Source organism: Bubalus kerabau, chromosome 6 (assembly GCF_029407905.1).
Source record: "Bubalus kerabau isolate K-KA32 ecotype Philippines breed swamp buffalo chromosome 6, PCC_UOA_SB_1v2, whole genome shotgun sequence".
NCBI lineage: Eukaryota > Metazoa > Chordata > Mammalia > Artiodactyla > Bovidae > Bubalus > Bubalus kerabau.
In genome coordinates this window covers 105,561,641-105,568,946 of record NC_073629.1, presented here as the reverse complement: position 1 = coordinate 105,568,946, position 7,306 = coordinate 105,561,641, and positions in this window count along the sequence as shown.

Genomic DNA, 7,306 nt, shown 5'->3' with positions numbered 1-7,306 from the left:
TTTTGTATCACAGTGGGTTTTATGACATGTAAAGCCTACAATATTTACTCTTTGGCCATTTATAGAAAAACTTGCCAACCCCTGACCTAGAGCTACATGTAATAAAATGAAAAGGTCTTTGAAACAGCACTGAACAAAAAAGTACAAGCAGTATGCCACTTATATAAACCTTAAAAATACGCAAAACAGTACCAATTTTGTTTAGGGACCCACATGCAGTACAAGTATAAAGACATGCATGGAAACAATAAATAATAAATACAGGGGAAAGGTTATCTCTAGGAGTTAGGGTGGACATGCCTTTGGAGCAGAGTACACAGGGAATTTTAACTGTTTGCAAGCAAGGTGGAGGGTATACAGCATCCCTTGTGTTAAAAATTAAAACATAACATGTAATACTGACAAAAATGTTTCATAAGAAATGAATGAATGAGGTTAGGGACTCTCTATTTTCGCTGGTTGAAAATATATTTGGCTTTTACCTATAGCTAAGGTGTTTGACTGTGTGGATCACAATAAACTGTGGAAAATTCTGAAAGAGATGGGAATACCAGACCACCTGACCTGCCTCTTGAGAAACCTATATGCAGGTCAGGAAGCAACAGTTAGAACTGGACATGGAACAACAGACTGGTTCCAAATAGGAAAAGGAGTACGTCAAGGCTGTATATTGTCACCCTGCTTATTTAACTTATATGCAGAATACATCATGAGAAACGCTGGGCTGGAAGAAACACAAGCTGGAATCAAGATTGCCGGGAGAAATATCAATAACCTCAGAAATGCAGATGACACCACCCTTATGGCAGAAAGTGAAGAGGAACTAAAAAGCCTCTTGATGAAAGTGAAAGAGGAGAGTGAAAAAGTTGGCTTAAAGCTCAACATTCAGAAAACGAAGATCATGGCATCTGCTCCCATCACTTAATGGGAAATAGGGAAACAGTGGAAATAGTGTCAGACTTTATTTTGGGGGGCTCCAAAATCACTGCAAATGGTGATTGCAGCCATGAAATTAAAAGACGCTTACTCCTTGGAAGAAAAGTTATGACCAACCTAGATAGCATATTCAAAAGCAGAGACATTACTTTGCTAACAAAGTCTGTCTAGTCAAGGCTATGGTATTTCCTGTGGTCATGTATGGATGTGAGAGTTGGACTGTGAAGAAAGCTGAGCACCAAAGAATTGATGCTTTTGAACTGTGGTGTTGGAGAAGACTCTTGAGAGTCGCTTGGACTGCAAGGAGATCCAACCAGTCCATTCTGAAGGAGATCAGCCCTGGGTGTTCTTTGGAAGGACTGATGCTGAAGCTGAAACTCTAGTACTTTGGCCCCCTCATGCGAAGAGTTGACTCATTGGAAAAGACTCTGATGCTGGGAGGGATTGGGGGCAGGAGGAAAAGGGGACGACAGAGGATGAGATGGCTGGATGGCATCACCCACTCGATAGACATGAGTTTGAGTGAACTCCGGGAGATGGTGATGGACAGGGAGGCCTGGCCTGCTGTGATTCATGGGGTCACAAAGAGTCAGACATGACTGAGCAACTAAACTGAATTGAGGGTGTTATGGTAAAATATAAAACTGAAGTCTCCTGCTCAGATGGTGTGGAGTTGGCTCAAATTCATGTCCATTGAGTTGGTGATGCTATCTAACCATCTCATCCTCTGCCATTCCCTTCTCCCTTTCCCTTAATCTTTCACAGCATCAGGATCTTTCTGATGAATCGGCTTTTTGCATCAGGTGGCCAAAGTATTGGAGCTTCAGCTTCAGCATCAGTCCTTCTAATGAATGTTCAGTGTTGATTTCCTTTAGGATTGACTGGTTTGATTTCCTTGCAATCCAAGAGACTCTCAAGAGTTTTGTCCAGCACCACAATTCTAAAGCATCAATTCTTTGGCACCCAACCTCCTTTATGGTCCAACTCTCACATCCATACACGACTGTTGGAAAAACCATAGCTTTGATTATATGGACCTTTGTCAGCTAAGTGATGTCTCTGCTTTTTAATACACTATCTAGGTTTGTCATAGCATTCCTTCCAAGGAGCAAGAGTCTTTTAATTTTATGGCTGTAGTCACCATCTGTAGTGATTTTGGAGCCCAAGAAAATAAAATCTGTCACTGCTTCCACTTTTTCCCAGGAATCTCAGGGGTCATCTTAAAATTCTGCTTCCTATACCTAGTGAGAAGTGTTCTCTTAAACACTTCTCTATGAATTCTCCTGGCAGTTTGTAACTTATTAATAGCACAGTATGCATTGTTATCACTATTATTAGGGCACATTTTAAAATTGCTTTTCTAGGCTGAAAATGTCTTGAAATCAGGAAACTTGTCTATACCTGTAGCTCTAATGCTTCAAACGAGGCAGTTGCATGAAGAGGATATTCCTACATGTTTGCTGAAAAATTAAAAGTGTGCATATTATCATTTGAATCCTTGCTTCTTTTTTAGATCCAGATCAAAACTCCTCTGACACGTCTCAGGAAGAATTAATAGCTCCCTCCCTGTGCTGTCACTTGATATCATCTCTGTATGAAATGTGTCGCCTTAAAGTATCTTAAGTTAGACTATAGTTTGAAGGTAGCACTTCACTTTTATTCCACTTTGTATCCCAGAGCACAGCACATCATAGATTTCATTAATTGTTTAATGTTTAAAATGTTTAAAGGAAAGTGTAAAGGGTTTAAAAACGGAGGCAGGTGTAGAGTAGATTTGGGCTATGACCAGACCCCTGGGAAAGAGTCATAGGTGGGGAGAAGCCAAGAGATACAGAGACAGTGGCGAGGGAAGAAGACAGGCAGATCTGTAAGGATGTGATATTTTTTTTAAAGAAGGGGTGCTACACAATCCCAAGTCTGCTGTTTTATATATCTCATTAAGGAATAAAGCTGAAGAGCACTCTATTAAGGACAGCATAAAGGAGCAAAGATTATTCCTGGACTGCCAATTAGGGAACGGTGTTTTATCAAGTTGCTGGGTGGACAATGACCCTGCAATGCAGGAGACCTGGGTTCGATCCCTGGGTCAGGAAGATCCCCTGGAGAAGGGAGAGTTGGTAAATGAAAAGGAGAAATGGCTTCTGGTGCGCAAAGAAAGTAGGGATGGTGGTTTTGGCAGGAGGCTCTGAAAAAACCTGCAAGCTCTTAACCTACTCCTGGATTTGGATTTTTTTCTCTTTCACATCTTCTTCTGGTTGTTGGCCTTCTGTGACTCCTTTTCTGCTTCATGCCTCCAGTACTCTTGCCTGGAAAATCCCATGGACGGAGGAGCCTGGTAGGCTTCTGTCCATGGGGTCTCTAGGCGTCGGGCACGACTGAGCGACTTCACTTTCACTTTCACTTTCATGCATTGGAGAAGGAAATGGCAACCCATTGCAGTGTTCTTGCCTGGAGAATCCCAGGGATGGAGGAGCCTGGTGGGCTGCCGTCTATTGGGTCGCACAGAGTCGGACACTACTGAAGCCACTTAGCAGCAGCAGCAGCAAGATCATTAAAAGGCTTCCCAGGTGGCTCAGTGGTAAAGAATCTGCCTGCAGTGCAGGCGATGTGGGTTTGATACCTGGGTCAGGAAGATCCCCTAGAGAAGGAGATGGCAACCCACTCCAGCATTCTTGTCTGGGAAATCACATGCACAGAGGAGCCTGGCAGGCCACACAGCCCATGGGGATGCAAAAGAGTCAGACACAACTTAGAGACTAAGCAACAGCAACACACTAAGTTTGGGATCAGAAGGATGGTTGGACATTTTCTGACTGATTCACCAGGAGCCCTTGAATTTTCTGGAAACGGGAGGATGGGATAACAAGTCCGTTGCTGGATTAGAGGTGGGCTCATTACCACTGAAACACATGCCTTGAGTGTAGGGGAATAATGCTGGAGAACCAAAGGAAGACATAAGAGCCCCAGTTCTCCTTAAATGATGGTCAAAGGCAGGTTCATTTAGACCTTCCCTCCAATTCTGTTGCTCACAACCCATGGGTTTATTGGCTGTCTGGCGAGGTATACTCCCTGTGCAAGACTCTTGGGAGAGACCCCAACAGGGCACACTGCTTCCCCTTGAGGAGTTTACAGTCCCACAAGAAAGAGAATTATAATACAAGGCAGGAAGTTAAAGTACCAAGAGGGAAATGCAATCAAAATGATGCAGTGTTTGGAAGAGATTGTTTCATAGAGAAGGAGGACTTGAATGATGGGTAGGGGAAGTTGGAGGTGGTGGAGAGAGTATGAGAGGAATGGGGCATTGTATGGAGAAGGTATAACGAGCTAGGGACAGAACACACTGAAGAAATGGCAAGTAGTTTCATATGGCTAGAGCCAAGGATTCTTATTAGGGAGACACAGTCAAAAAGCTGGACAGAGAGAATGAGGCTTAGCTATGGAGAGTCTCAGCTGTCAGCTAAGAATCTCGAGAGTATGTTTGGTAGGGTGAGCAGAGGATAGAGGGGTGGAGGGGGCCTGAGGGGTGGTAGGGGCAGATGGGGAGAGCAAAAGTACAGGTTTTGGTTGCTTTTGTCAGGCTCTTGCATTTCTTTGCCCGGAATGTCTCTGCTCAGCCTTTTCTCTGATGTTCTGGGTATCCTATGTCCATAACAAAGCCATCTCTTCCAAAAAGCCTTGCTTTGACCCTCCATGATGACTGTGACCTCTCCCAATTCTGAGCTCCCCACAACTTATCATCTGACCCTTTCCACTGACCTTTGTCACAGCCCACCTGCCAGATAGCTATTTTAATCTATATCTATTTTATATCCTACACATATTATATACTTGGCAAGCATTTTTAAGTCTGATAGAATTAACTTCCCCTTGAGTGTTCGGCAAGTAACTTGGGGAAGCAGGGTCATGAAACTTGATGAACCTAATATTTCTGTAAACATGGTGGACAGACCATAGATTAGAATGCATTTCTGCTAAGGTCAGAGGCTGAAATTAGACAGGACCTTGGAATTCATGTTCACCTCATTTTACGAGTGACACCCAGAGAGGTACAGTAACTTGCCCAAGGTTACACAGTGAGTTAATGATCTTAAACAGAGTATGTGAGGGTTTTATCACAGTGCCTAACACAACAGGCACTCAGTGCTTCCTCTCTAGCCTCTTGAACTTTAATCAAACACCAAGCCACTTGTAATTTTTTTCCATCCTTTATGGAAACTTTATGCTGTTTCTTGCATTTGAGGTTCTGCTTGTACCTGGAGTGAGTGAAAGTTGCTCAGTCATGTCCAACTCTTTGTGACCCCATGGACTATACAGTCCATGGAATTCTCCAGGCCAGAATACTGGAGTAGGTAGCAGTTCCTTTCTCCAAGCGATCTTCCCAACTCAAGGATCGAATCCAGGTCTCCCACATTGCAGGCAGATTCTTTACCAGCTGAGCATTTCCCTTGCTCAGTTGCATACGTATCCTTTGTATCTGTGTCTGGCTGCCACCTGAAGATAAACTCAGAAGGTTGGATCTCTCTGTGTATTCTTCGGTACACACTCAGCACCTCACACCATACCCAGAGCATAGCGGTGCTCAGTAGATCTTTACAGAATGAAGGTGCAGAGAGGGGCCATTCTAGGCCCAGGCCCTAGACCAGAGAGGTAGGCTCCTTATCGTTCCTCTGTAACTCACAGGGCCCAGACTGGATGCTCAGATTCTAATGGTGCGAGAGCTTTGCAGAGGAGTGCTGAGCCTCAAGCCTCACTGTTTATCTAAGACACTTCTGCTCTTGTTCCTCTTATAAAATACCAAATAAAAATAGTTCCAGGAAGCTAGTGGCTGAGAAATTCCAGGCTCTGTCTGAGCTCCTAGATAAAGGCTGTTATTGTTAGGAAGTTGGTCATTAATCCAACCTGCATTCTCTCTGCGCTTTCGTTCCACATCCTTCTAAAGGCACTGATTCTTTTTGTCCTCATTTGCCCTTAAGCCTGGTAACTGAAAAAAAATTAACTTGACAGCTGTTGATGTAAAAATGATCTAAAGGTATCAGTTGTCTACAAGCACACTTTGTACTCTGGGCTTGTGACTTTAACTTGCTCTCAAAGTACTTTACCAGATGGCTAGTATCCTCATGTAAAAGATGAGAGAAATTACACCTACCTTGCCAGATTAGTGCAAGAGTGAAAACAAATAAGATAGGCAGAGGTTCCTGGCACGTGTGCTCAGTCGCTCAGAGTCGTGTCCGACTCTGCAACCCCGTGGACCGTAGCCCACCAGGCTCTTCTGTCCATGGATTTCCCAGGCAAGAGTACTGGAGTGGGTTGCTATTTCCTTCTCCAGGGGATCTTTCCAACCGAGGGATCGGACCTGTGTCTCTTGCATCTCCTGCATTGGCAGGTGGATTCTTTACCACTAGCGCCACCTGGGTACAATAGCAAAGGTTAAAGAAATGTTACATCTTAATCAGGGGTTGTGACCCCCTTACTATGTTATGCTGTGGTCAGACTTCATCTGGGCTATTAGGTTTTCTCAGTGAGGCTCATATTTTTGAAGAGTGATGTTGACAAATTATCACTCAGAAGCAAACAACCAAGATGATAAGAATCTGGAAATCAGACTTTATAAGAAACAGTTGAAGGATTTGGAAATAGTTAGCTGAGGAAAGAAATAACTAGGGCTAGAATGGCACATGGCAAGGCTGTAGACGGGTCTTCAAATAATGGAAGGATTAACACTTGGAAACATGAGACACGGGTTTGATCCCTGGGTCAGAAAGATCCCCTGGACAAGGAAATGGCAACCCACTCTAGTATTCTTGCCTGGAGAACCCCACGGACAGAGGAGCCTCACCAGCTGCTGTCCATAGGTCGCAAAGGGTCGGACACAAATGAAGTGACTTAGCATGCAGGTAACATTTGGAAAAGGGTTATACCTCACTTCTATCCCATAAATATTTATGGAACGTGTGTTAATGCCAGGATCTGGGACTGCAAAAAATGCCACGCCTGCCTCAAGGATCTGAGACTACGAAGGACCATGACAATGCAAAAGAGGCTGTTTTAAGAGGTGTTCAAGGTGCTGAGAGGAAGCAGAACTGATTCTGTAGAGAGGCAAGGGAAGGATTCGCCAAGGAGGTGACATTGGAATGAACAGTAAAAGCAAACTAGGATTTCTTCAGGCAGAGAAAGAGGGGAAGGGCATGCAGGCAGTAAGTGCAGCGTGTGCAAAGACAGAAAGGTTTCCTCCAGGAGAAGCTGGGATGAGCAGGAAGAAGAGAGAGAAATGAGCCTGTGAAGTCCTCTCAGGGCCAGATTGTCAAGGGCCTTGGATATTAATCTAAAGAGTTTGGACTATTTACCTTGAGTGGGTATTGAAGAGCCATCA